General features: G+C 41.9%; 1 protein-coding gene across 1 annotated transcript in view; it reads left to right on the top strand.

The window, feature by feature from the left end:
• Positions 1–13416, top strand: part of PLEKHD1 (pleckstrin homology and coiled-coil domain containing D1) — a 48159-nt gene that overhangs the window by 19927 nt on the left and 14816 nt on the right. The window lies entirely within an intron of this gene.

Raw genomic sequence — 13416 nt, 5'->3', positions numbered from 1 at the left:
AGGCTGCCTGTATTTGTATTTGACCTTCACTACTTCTAGTTTTGCGACCTCAGGCGAGTTATTTAACTTCTCCAAATATTCTTATCTGAAAAATGCAGATGATAATAGAATCCATCTTAGGGATGTTGTGAGGATTTAGTGAGATGTTGCATATAAAGTGTTTGGCACATAGTATATGCTTAAAGAATATCTGTGTTTGTTAGCATTATGATCATATTATTAATATAGGCCCATGCTGTGAGTGAACTGTCTGAGCCCTGAAGCGGCAGAGTGATGTGACCAGAGCAGCCTGCAGAGGGAGGGCCGGATTTAGTCCACTTCTCTTTGCCTAGTCACTTGTCCTTTTCCTCTCCCAGGCAAGTCACAGGGCGGGGGCTATCAGCCTTGGCTCAGACCCTCTAACTTGACTCTTGGGAAGTCCTCACCTTTCCCAACCACCCCTCCCTGGGCTCTGCGAGCACTCCCTGGGCTCTGCAGACTAGACACTCTATCTAGTCTTTGCCACTGAGTCATTTGGTCAAGATGAGTTCTCGATAAATGTTTGTGGAATGAATTAGTAAATGAATGGTATTGATTTTTACAACTTTACATCTTGATTTTAATCCAACAGGACAATCCACCCTCATTTTTCTTCTTCTAAAATTGTATTGGTTATTCTTGCTCATTTATCCTTTCAGCTGGACTTCAGAATCATTTTGTTGATTAAAGATAAAATAAAAAAGATTGGGGATTTGTATTTGGATGGCATGGATTTGAGGATTGGCATCATGAGGGCACCGAGTCTTCTTCCACCACTCAGGTTGGGCCTCTGTGTCTCCAGGCTCTCCTCTAGGTCCTATGTTAGGGTTTTGGCATTTTCTGCATACAATTCTATACATTTCAAGTGAGGCTTCTGTATTGTCAGCAAATTAAAAACAGGTGCCCAGGGATGGGATGGAGTGGCAGATACAGCCACTGGCAGGGACAGAGACAGACTTATCCATCAGAGAGGCTAAATCTGGGGCAGCAGTTGGCTGGAGGAAAATTTAGACACTCTATCTAGGTCTTTAGCCAGGAAATTAGGACAGCGGAGACCCACTGCACACAGGCCTCCCTTAATGCCGCAGCCCAGTGAAGGAGGGAGGCCTGTCAGCTGTGAACTCCCTGGCTTTCTGGTATAAAATGTGAATGAGACTCAGGCCCAGCCACAATGAAGGCTGTTCTGGGCAGGGAGAGAACTGTGCCTCAGTTCTTATTTTTTTGTCAGCTGCATGCTCTAGATCTGGAATAGAGCTCAGGTTCTAGTCTTTGCCACTGAGTCATTTGGTCAAAGTTTCTTCTTCCTTAACTTTCTCATACATAGGATGGGCCCGCCTGTCTCCCGCACCTTTCCCATCTGCACTCAGGTCAGTGATTGTCTGGATGTGCCTTGAGCCACTGAGGCAATTGATGTAATGGCCCAGTGGTAAGATGAAGGTTCTCCTGCTGATTCCCATAGTCTCTTTGAGACAGCCTGGCCTAAAGAAGATATGGAACCAGGAGACCTGGATTGGAGTCTCAACTCTATCACTGATCGTGTGATGTTGGGCATGTCAGTTACCCTCTCTGAGTTTCAATTTCCCCATCTGGGATGTCTGATCAGAGTTATGCTGGCTGCTGCCTACTTCTAAGGTTGCTGCGAGGCTCAATGAAGTAGAATGCGGGGAAGTGATTTGTGAACTGGAAAGGCCCTTGTGCACTGTTTGATGTACAGTCCCGACATCCTCCATGCAGCAGAAAAGGCCTGGACTCTGGGGGAATGAGCAGAGCGTGCAGGGGGAACCCTCTTGACTCATCTTGCCAGAGCCGGAAGACCATGCCCTTCCCTGGGTTCCTGGTCTTTGGCTCCCTCTGGCCTTATCCCTCTCACCCCTGGAGGAGGGCAGCCTGCCCACCTTTCCCCTTCTGACTGAGCTGTGAGAGCTTAGCCATGCATATGAGCAGGTGCAGGGGAAAAACCAGAAATGCCCAGGGTAGGGCAGGGTTTCTGGCAAGGTTCTTGCCACCTGGAGTGCTCACAGTCAGAATACAGACTCTGAGTTGGGAAAAATGTGCCACTACGACTGAAGCTCTTTGTCAACCTTTCTGGTGGACATTGTTCCTGGTTCTGTGATGAATGACTCACTACTTCCAGAGGTGTCCTTTGCATGATTCCTCAGTTATTTGAAAGCTCTTCCTTTCATTGAGCTGAAATGTGCCTTCTAGTGACTTTTTCCCACCCTTATACTCCTGCAACTTCAGTCAGAGCCGAGTCAGCAGAACACACGATATGGTGGAGAAAGGTTTGGATCGTGGCAGGGCTTAGCTGACAACTCAGTCTCTAATAGGGCTGCTAGAAACACTCAAGCCATGTTGGGCTTCAGGAACAGAAAGCTCTGGCTGCTCCAGGTTTGTAAGTGGTAACTTCTACTCTTATCAGCATTCTCAGGCTACACTTGGACACTGGCTTCATTTAAGAAACATGCAGGTGAAATGGAAAGTGGAAAAGAAATGAGCAAGGAAGTGAGAATTTCTCTTTCCTTAATAAACTTTATTTTTTGGAGCAGTTTAGATTCACAGCAAAACTACGCAGCAAGTGCAGAGATTTTCCACATAACACTTGTTCTCCCACAGGCTTCCCCATTGTCAATATCCGGCACCACAGTGATACATTTGTTACAATCAATGACTCAACATTGACACACTGTCACCCAAAGTTCATAGCATACATTAGGGTTCACTCTTGGTGTTGTGCATTCTATGGATTTTGGCAAATGTATAACAACATGTATCTACCACTGTAGTATCATACAGAATAGTTTCACTGCCCTATAAATGCTGTGTTTCACTGCCCTAAAAATCCTGGTAACTGCTGATTTTTTCTCTTTCTTTCTTTCTTTTTTTTTTTTTAAGACGGTGTCTCGCTCTGTTGCCCAGGCTGCAGGGCAGTGGCGTGATCTCAGCTCACTGCAAGCTCCGCCTCCTGGGTTCAAGCAATTCTCTTGCCTCAGCCTCCCAAGTAGCTGGGACTACAGGCGTATGCCACCACACCTGGCTAACTTTTTGTATTTTTGGAAGGGACAGGGCTTCACCATGTTAGTCAGGATGGTCTCGAACTCCTGACTTTGTGACCCCAATGCCTTAGCCTCCCAAAGTGCTGGGATTACAGGCATGAGCCACTGTGCCTGGCCACTGCTGGTCTTTTTACTGTGTCCATAGTTTTGCCTTTACCAGAATGTCATATAGTTGGAATCATATGGTATGTAGCTTTTTCAGATTGGCTTCTTTCACTTAGTAATGTGCATTCAGATTTCCTCCATGTCTTTTTATGGCTTGATAGCTCATTTCTTTTTAGTGCTGAATATTACATTATCCCCATGTCCTACAGTTTGTTTATCCATCTCCCTACTTAAAGACATCTTGGTTGCCTCCAAGTTTTGACAATTATGGGTAAAATTGCTATAAACATCCATGTGCAGGTTTTTGTGTGGACATATATTTTCAGTTTATTTGGAAAAGTAACAAGGAGTGTGATTGTTGGATTGCATGATGAAAGTATGTTCAGTTTTGTAAGAAGTTGCCAAACTGTCTTCCAAACTAGCTGTACCATTTTGTATTTGCAGTAGCAATGAATGAGAGTTCCTGTTGCTCCATATTCTTGCCAGCATTTGGTGTTGTCAGATATTTGGATTTTGGCTATTTTATTTTTTATTTCAGTTTTTAGTTCTTGAGACAGAGTCTTGCTCTGTTGCCCAGACTGTAGTGCAGTGGAGTGCAGCTCATTGCAGCCTTGACTTCTTGGGTTTGAGAGATCCTCTCACCTCAGCCTCCTGAGTAGCTGGGACTACAGGTGCACTCCAGCACACTTGGCTAATTATTTTTATTTTTGTTTTTATTTCTATAGAGACGGGGTTTGCCTATGTTGCCCAGGCTTCTCTTGAACTCCTGAGATCAAGTGATCTCCCCTCCTGGCCTCCTAAAGTGCTGGGATTACAGGCATAGCACTGTGCCTGGCTGATTTTGGCCATTTTCATATGTGTTTAGCGGTAGCTCATTGTTACTTTAATTTGCAGTTACCTAATCATATATGATGTTGGACATCCTTTTATATGCTTATTTGCCATCTTTAAAAATTTTATTTATTTTTTTAGGCCAGGCGTGGTGGCTCACGCCTGTAATCCCAGAACTTTGGGAAACTGAGGCAGGTGGATCATGAGGTGAGGAGTTTGAGACCAGCCTGGCCAACATGGTGAAACCCTGTCTCTACTAAAAATACAAAAATTAGCCAGGCATAGTGGTGTGTGCCTGTAATCCCAGCTACTCGGGAGGCTGAGGCCAGAGAATTGCTTGAACCCGGGAGGCGGAGGTTACAGTGAGCAGAGATCGTGCCACTGCACTCCAGCCTGGGTGACAGAGCAAGATTCCATCTCAAAAAACATACACACACACACACACACACACACACACACGTATTTTTGAGTCAGGGACCCACACTGTCTCCCAGGTTAAGTGCAGTGGCATGATCATGGTTAACTGCAGCCTCACATGCTAAAGTGATCCACCTGCCTCAGCCTCCCAAATTGCTGGACTACAGGCATGCATCACCACACATGGCTAATTTTTTATTTTTTATTGTAGCCTGCCACGATTCCTGGTGGAATGAACAAAGTGGGGCAAACGTGGGAATAAAAGACAAGAGACAAAAGAGTATATTTGGAAGAAGGGCTCAGGGGGCACCTTGCCTCTAGTGGACAAGGGCCCTAAGCTTTACACAGCCCTCCGTATTTATTAGGCAAAAGAGATAGCGAGAAAGTGGGGGTGACTGTCGGGTAATTGTCAGTTGGCTGTTTGGTTCACAGCAGGCTTGCAAGACTGCATCCTTTGAACAATAGGTGCTAGATTTCTCAATAGATAACTTCAAGGAACCACGGCCAGGGAGTGATGTCCCTCAGCAAACCTTTCGGTGGCAGGCACAGTGTGAGTTTGCTCACATCCTGCATTCACGATAAACAGTTTGCTGCTTGATCATACAGCCTCCAGTGGAATGCTGAGTTGGTCACGCTCCCTTTGGCCTGTTCAGCTCCCAACATTTTGTAGAGATGTGGTCTTGCTCTACTGCCCAGGCAGGTCTTGAATTCCTGAACACAAGTGATCCTCCCACTTTGGCCTCCCAAAATGCTGGGATTACAGATGTGAGCCACTGTGCCTGGCCTGCCATCTTTGTATCTTCTTTGCTAAGATGTCTGGGTCTTTTGCCCATTGTTTTAATTGTTGAGTTTTATGAGTTCTTTGTATATTTTGCATAACAGTCCTTTATTAGATGTGTCTGGGAATGTTTTCTCCTAGTTTGTGACTTGTTTTCTCATTCTCTTGATGTCATTCACAGAGCACCAAATTTAAATTTTAATGAAATCCATCTTATCAATTGTTTCCTTCAAAGCTCATGCATTTTGTGTTATGTCTAAAAAAGTCAGCACCATAGATTTTCATCACCTTGATGAAAAACTTTCTGTAGACATCACCTAGGTTGTCTCCTATGTTATCTTCTAGGAGTTCTATACTTTTGTGTTTTGCATTTAGCTCTATGATCCATTGTGATTTAATTTTTGTGAAAGGTGTTTAAGGTCTGTGAATAGAATCTTTTTTTCTTTTTCAAGTGGCTGTCCAGTTGTTCAAATACCATATGTTGAAAAGAGTATCTTAGGCCGGGTGTGGTGGCTCATGCCTGTAATCCCAGCACTTTGGGAGGTTGAGGTGGGCGGATCATGTGAGTTCAGGAGTTCGAAACCAGCCTGGCCAACATGGTGAAACCCTGTCTCTACTAAAAATACAAAAATTTGCCAGGCATGGTGGTGCATGCCTGTAATCCCAGCTACTCAGGAGGTTGAGGCAGGAGAATCACTTGAACCCAGGAGGCAGAGGTTGCAGTGAGCTGAGATCATGTCACTGCACCCCAGCCTGGGATACAGAGCGAGACTCCATCTCAAAAAGAAAAAAAAAAAAGACTATCTTTTGCAATACTATTGTACTGCCTTTGCCCCATTGTCAGAGTTGAATTGACTATATTTATGTATGTTTCCGAGCTCTCTATTCTGTTCTATTTATATATCTGTTTATTCTTTCATCAATACCACAATGTCTTGATTGCTGTAACTTTAGAGTAAGTCTTAAAGTTGGGTAGTGTCAGTCTTCCAATTTTCTCCTTCAATATTGAGTTGGCTATTATAGGTCTTTTCCCTCTTCATAAAAACTTTAGAATCAGTTTGTCAGTCTCCACAAAACAACATGCTGGGATTTTAACTGAGACTGTACTGAATCTGTAGATCAAGTTGGGAAAGAATATCTTCTGAATATTGAATCATCCTATTTATGAACATGGAATATCTCTTCATTTTAGTTCTTTGATATCTTTTATTGCATTTTGTAGTTTTCTACATATAGAGTTTGTACTTTTTTTAGATTTATACATAAGTATTTCATTTTGGAGGGTGCTAATGTCAATGGTAATGTGTTGTTAAATTTCAAATTTCCACTGCACTCCAGCTGGTTGACAGAGCAAGACCCTATCTTCAAAAGAAAATAAAAATCTCAAATTCCACCTTTTTATTGCCAGTATATAGGAAAATAATTGACTTTTGTACATTAATCTTGTATCCTGCAATCTTGCTACAATAACTTATTAATTCCAGGAAATTTTGGGGTCAATTCTTCTAGATTTTCTATATAGATAATCATGTCATCTGTGAACAAAGACAGTATTATTTATTTCTTTGTAATCTGTATACCTTCTATTTCTTTTTCTTGTCTTACTGCATTAGTAAGGACTTCCAGTACAATGTTGAGAAGCGCTGGTGAGAGGGTACATCCTTATCTTCTTCCTTTCTGATTTTATCAGGCAAGTTTCTAATTTCTCACCATTTAGTATGATGCTAGCTATAGGTTTTTGCAGATGTTCTCTATTATATTGAGGAAGTTCCCCTCTATTACTAGTTTGCTGAGAGTTTTTGTCACCAATTGGTGTTGGATTTTGTCAAATGCTTTTTCCATATGATTTTTTTCCCTCTTCTTTAGCCTGTTGATATGCTGGATTATATTGATTGATTTTCAAATATTGAACCAACCTTGTAAACGTGGGAATAAATTCCACTTAGTTGTGATGTATTATTCATTTGGATTTGGTTTTGTTTGTTGTTGTTGTTGTTTGTTTGTTTGTTTTGAAACAGAGTTTCAGTCTTGTTGTCTAGGCTAGAGTTGCAGTAGTGCCATCTTGGCTCACTGCTACCTCTGCCTCCTGTGTTCAAGTGATTCTCCTGCCTCAGCCTACCAAGTAACTGGGATTACAGGTATAAGCCACTATGACCGGCTAATTTTGTATTTTTAGTAGAGACAGAGTTTCACCATGTTGGTCAGGCTGATTTCAAACTCCTGACCTCAGGTAATCCACCTGCCTCAGCCTCCCAAAGTGCTGGGATTACAGGCATGAACCACCTCACCTAGCCCATTGCTGGATTTGATTTGCTAATATTTTGTTGAAAATTTTTACATCTGTGTTCATGAAAGATATTGGTCTGTAGTTTTCTTTTTCTCCTTTTCTTTCTTTTTTTCTTTTTTTGAGACAGAGTCTTGCTCTGTCACCCAGGTTCAAGTGCAGTGGCACCATCTCGGCTCACTGCAAACTCCTCCTCCCAGGTTCAAGGGATCTCGTGCCTTAGTTTCCCAGGTAGCTGGGATTACAGGTGTGTGCCACCATACCTGGCTAATTTTTGTATTTTTTATTAGAGACATGGTTTTGCCATGTTGGTCAGGCTGGTCTCAAACTCCTGGCCTCAAGTGATCTGCCTACCTTGGCCTCCCAAAGTGCTGGGATTACAGGTATGAGCCTCTGTGCCTGGCCAGTCTGTAGTTTTCTTATAATGTCTCTATTAGGTTTTGGTAAGGTAATTTTAGCCTCATTGAATGGATTAAGAAGTATTCCCTTGGCTTCTATCTTCAGAAAAAAAGATTGTAGAGAATTGGTATAGTTTCTTAAATGTTTGGTAGAATTCATCAGTGAGCCCCTCTGGGCCTGGTGCTTTCTGTTTTGGAAGGGTATTAATTATTGGTTCAATTTATTTAGTAGATATAGGCCTATTCAAATTGTCTGTTTCTTCTTGTGTAAGTTTTGACAGATTGTGTCTTTCAAGGAGTTGGTCCACTTCATCTGAGTTATCAAATTTGTTGGCATAGAGTTATTCATCATAGTTCTTTATTATCCTTTTAATGTCTGTGGTATCTGTAGTTATGTCCCCTCTTTCATTTCTGATATTAATAATTTGTGTCTTCTTTCCCTTTACTTAGTGTAGCTAGAGTCTTACGAATTTTATTTATCTCTTCAAAGAACTGGCTTTTGATTTTGTTTTCTCTGTTGATTTCCTGTTTTCAATTTCATTGATTTCTGCTCTAAGTTTTATTTCTTTTTTTCTGATTACCTTTGATTTAATTTTCTCTTTTTTTTTCTAGTTTCCTAATGTGGAAGCTTAGATTATTGATTTTAGATATTTCTTCTTTTCTAATATATTAACCTGGTGCTATGCATTTCTCTAAAAGCACTGCTTTTGTTACATTCCACAAATTTTGATGAGTTGTATTTTCATTTAGTTCAAGGTATCTTTACATTTCTCTTGATATTTCTTCTTTGACACACGTGTTATTTAGAAATGTGTTTTTTAATATTCAAGTATTTTGTGGATTTTCCAGCTAACTTTCTGTTGTTGATTTCTAGCACAATTCCACTTTGGTTTAGGAGCAGACATTACATGATTTCTATTCTTTTATATTTGTGGTCTGGGCACAGTGGTGCATGCCTGTAATCCCAGCACTTTGGGAAGCCAAGGCAGGAGGATTGATTGAGGCCAGGAGTTCGTGGCAAGCCTGGGCAACACAGCAAGGCCCAGTCTCTACCAAAAAAAAAAAAAAAAAAAAAGAGAGAGAGAGAAAGAAAAAATTTCACCAGGGATAGTGGCATATGCCTGTAGTCCTTGCCACTCAGGAGGCTGAGGCAGAGGATTACTTGAACCCAGGAGTTACAGTGAGCTATGATTGTACCACTGCACTTCAGCCTGGGTGACAGCAAGACCCTGGGCGTAGTGGTGCATGTCTGTAGTCTCAGCCACTCAGGAGACTGAGGCAGGAGAATCACTTGAACCTAGGAGGCGAAGGTTGCAGTGAGCCAAGATCGTGCCACCGTACTCCAGCCTGGGTTGCAGAGGAAGACTCCATCTCAAAAATAATAAAATAAAATAAATAAAAATAAAAATAAAAAATAAAAGGGTTTAATTGAGCAATGAAAGATTCGTGAATCAGGCAGCCCCCAGAATCACAGCAGATTGACAGAGACTCCAGGGGTGCCTGTGATCAGAACAAATTTATAGACAAAAAAGGTAAAGTGACATACAGAAATCAGAAATGAGGCACAGAAGCAGCAAGATTGGTTACAGCTTGGCATTTGCTTTATTTGAATGCAGTTTGGACATTCAGCAGTCTATGAGTGGTTGAAGTATGGCCGCTGGGATTGGCAACGCTCCGCTATTGTTACAGCTGCATACTATTAAGTTAGGTTTTCAATTTTGTCTATTAAGCTGGGTTACAGTTCATCCACAAGGACTCAAATATGAAAGTATGGAATCCTTCCCAGGCCATATTTATTTTGCTTTCCCACACTTATTCACTCTCTGATGCTCTTCCTTTCCTTATATAGATATGAGTTTCTGACCTATATCATTTTCCTTCTCCCTGTGGACTTCTTTTAACATCTCTTGCAAGGCAGGTCTACTGGCAACAAATTCCCTCTGTTTTTGTTTGTCTGAGAAAGTATTTCTCCTTCACTTTTGAAGGATGATTTTACAGGGTACAGAATTCTAAGTTGGTGTTTTATTCTCTCAATACTTTAAATATTTCACTCCATTCTCTTCTTGCTTTCATGGTTTGTGAGGAAAAATCAGATGTAATTCTTATCTTCTTTCTTCAATATGTAATTTTTTCTTCTTCTGGCTTCTTTTTTTTTTTTTTTTTTTTTGAGACTGAGTCTGGCTCTGTCGCCCAGGCTGGAGTGCAGTGGCCGGATCTCAGCTCACTGCAAGCTCCGCCTCCCGGGTTTACGCCATTCTCCTGCCTCAGCCTCCCGAGTAGCTGGGACCACAGGCGCCCGCCACTTCGCCCGGCTAGTTTTTTTTTTTGTATTTTTTAGTAGAGACGGGGTTTCACCGTGTTAGCCAGGATGGTCTCGATCTCCTGACCTCGTGATCCACCCGTCTCGGCCTCCCAAAGTGCTGGGATTACAGGCTTGAGCCACCGCGCCCGGCCTTCTTCTGGCTTCTTAAGGTATTTTTCCTCATCTTTGATTTTTTGAAGTTTAAATATGAAATTTTTAGGTATGGTTTGTTTGGGGCATTTATTCACTTGGTGTTCTCTTAGCTTCCTGGATCTGTGGTTTGATGTCTGACATTAATATGGGAAAACTCTCAGTCATTGCTTCAAATATTGCTTCTAGTCCTTATTCTGATTATTCTCATTATACATGTTGCACCTTTTGCAGTTGTCACACAGTTCTTCGATATTCTGTTCTGAGGTTTTTTTTTGTTTTTTTTGGTTTTTTTGTTTTTTTTTTCCAGCCTTTTTTCTCTTTGCTTTTCAGTTTTGGAAATTTCTATTGTCATAGCCTCAAGCTCAGAGATTTTTTTCCTTAGCCATGTCCAGTCTCACAATGATCCCATCGTAGGTGTTCTTCACTCTTTTACAGTGTTTATGATCTCTTGCATTTCTTTTTTATTCTTAGAATTTTCATCTCTCTACTTATGCTATCCATCTGTTCTTGCATGTTGTCTACTTTTGTCATTCAAGCTCTTTACATATTAATCATAGTTTGTGTTTAAATTCCTGGTCTGATAATACCAGCATTCCTACCATATCTGACCTGGTTCTGATGCTTGCTCTACCTCTTTGAATTGTGTTTTTTGCCTTCTAGTATGCCTTGTGATTTTTTGTTGAATGCCCTTTATTTTTCCCCCAGCCATGATGTACTGGGTAAAAGGAGTTGTGTGTGTAAATAGACCTTTAGTGATGTGGTGGTGAGCTGCAGTGGGAGGGGAAGCATTCTACAGTCCTATGATTAGATCTTAGCTTTTTGGTGAGTTGCGCCTTTGGACTGTGAACCTAATGTGCTTCTCAGTGCTTTCCTCCACCTTAGGCAGAACAGCGTGGGTACAGTGGGCTGGAATTTGGTATTTCCCTTCTCCCAAGTAGGTTACATTCTGATAAAACAGGTTAGGCTCTGATATAATAGTTTATGTATGGCAGGCTTTGTAAAGAAGAACAGAATGGGCTCAGGCACAGTGTAATCCCAGCACTTTGAAAGGCCAGGGTGGGTGGATCACCTGAGGTTGGGAATTCAAGACCAGCCTGGGCGACATGGCAAAATCCCGTCTCTACTAAAAATACAAAAATTAACTGGGTATGGTGGTGCATGCCTGTAGACCCAGCTACATGGAAGATTGAGGCAGGAGAATCGCTTGAACCCGTGAGGCAGAGGTTGCAGTGAGCCAAGATCACGCCACTGCACTCCGGCCTGGGTGACAGAGCAAGACTCTGTCTCAAAAAACAAACAAACAAAAAAACAAAAAAAACAGAATGCTGTGTTGCATTTCCAAATGGCTGCTTTCCCTTTACATTCACTGAGAACCTGGTAGGGCTCCTGGAGTTATAACTCACAGAAGGGAGGAGACCACCCTAAGATTGGCGCCCACTGGAGTTTTAACTCTTCAAACTGAACCTCCAGCAATTTGTCAATTACAGTTCAGGTTTTCCTACTCCAGTACTGGTTCCCATGGAGGTTTCTGCTGGTAGTTTCTGCCTCATTAGTGTGACTCTCTGTGTCTGTGTCTTAGGCCATTCTTGCATTGCTATAAAGGAATACCTGAGACTGGGTAATTCCTTCTTAAGACCTCACTTCTCTGATGATGTAAGAAGACTTGCTGATTTTTCAGTTTGTTTGGTTTTTAAATTTATTTTATTTAGAGACAAGTCTCACTATATTGCCCAGGATGGTCTCAAACTCCTGGGCTCAAGTGATCCACCTCCCAAAGTGTTGGGATTACAGGCGTGAGCCACTGCATCTGGCTTGTTCAGCTTTTTACTTATTAGAATGAAGTGACAACTTCTAAATTCCTTACATGCTGAGCTGGAAACTGAAGTTCTTCAATTCCCTTTCTTTTTCCTCCTTAATATATAACTTTTCCCTTAATTGTAGATATCATGCTCTTTGTAGAAAATTTGTAAAACATGAATAAGAAAATAAAATTTATCCTTTATCCCATAATTGACAGACAACTGTCACCAAACTTTTCGGTGTTTTTCATTTTAGTCTTTTTTTCCCCTATATACTATTCTTATATATGGTATATTTTAAATATAATTATGAGCATATTGGATATTTAGTTTTATGGACTGCCTTTTCATTATACTTTTCATCATACTTTCATTAACATTATACATTTTTCATGTCATTCAATATCTTTGAAAACATCAATTTTAATGGCAATGTACTGATTCATTATATGTGATGTTTTATTTAAATAATCTTCTATTTTTGATCCTTCTTACTGACCAAGAAGAAGCAATGAAGGTTTTGAACAGGGAGTAAGGAAACAGGGTGGGTAACGTGATTTGATTTCCTTTTTGAGGGGGAGGGCTGTCTCCCTCTATCACCCAGGCTGGAGTGCAATGACACAATCTCAGTTCACTGCAGCCTCAACCTCCTGGGCTCAAGTGATCCTCCTGCCTTAGCCTCCCAAGTAACTGGGACCACAGGTGTATACTACCACGCCCAGCTAATTTTTTGTATTTTTTGTAGAGATGGGGTTTCATCATGTTACCCGGGCTGGCCTCGAACTCCTGAGCTCAGCCGATCCACCTGCCTTGGCCTCCCAAAGTGCTGGGATTACAGTGATTTCTATTTTCAATAGTGATGTTGGCTGCAATATGGAGAAAAGGATGAAGAGGGGCCAGAAAGAGTGCAAAGAGCCCAGGTGGGAGGCCACTGCATTAGTCCAGGCAAGACCTAATAGCAGTGTGAACCAGAGCAGGGCAGTGAGATGAAGAGAAGTTGCCTGGCGGGTTCTAGAGTGGGGGTTGGGGGTGGGGGGTAATACGAACTGGACTTGAGGGTGGAATGAGAAAGACTAGAGAGGGGAAGGACGGAGTGACGCATGACTCCCAAGTTTCTCACCTGCATAAACAATGGATGGTGGTGCATTCCCTGAGACAGGGTGCACTGGAAGATCACAAGCTCTGGTGGGGAAGATCATGAATTTGTTCTTGGACATGTGTTTGTGATATCTTTGGATATCTGGCTGGAGATGTGAAGCCAAGAGTTGGATATAAGAG

Source organism: Papio anubis, chromosome 7 (assembly GCF_008728515.1).
Source record: "Papio anubis isolate 15944 chromosome 7, Panubis1.0, whole genome shotgun sequence".
Classification (NCBI taxonomy): domain Eukaryota; kingdom Metazoa; phylum Chordata; class Mammalia; order Primates; family Cercopithecidae; genus Papio; species Papio anubis.
Note: the sequence above shows the minus strand (reverse complement) of the source record. Positions and strands in the feature narration are given on the sequence as shown.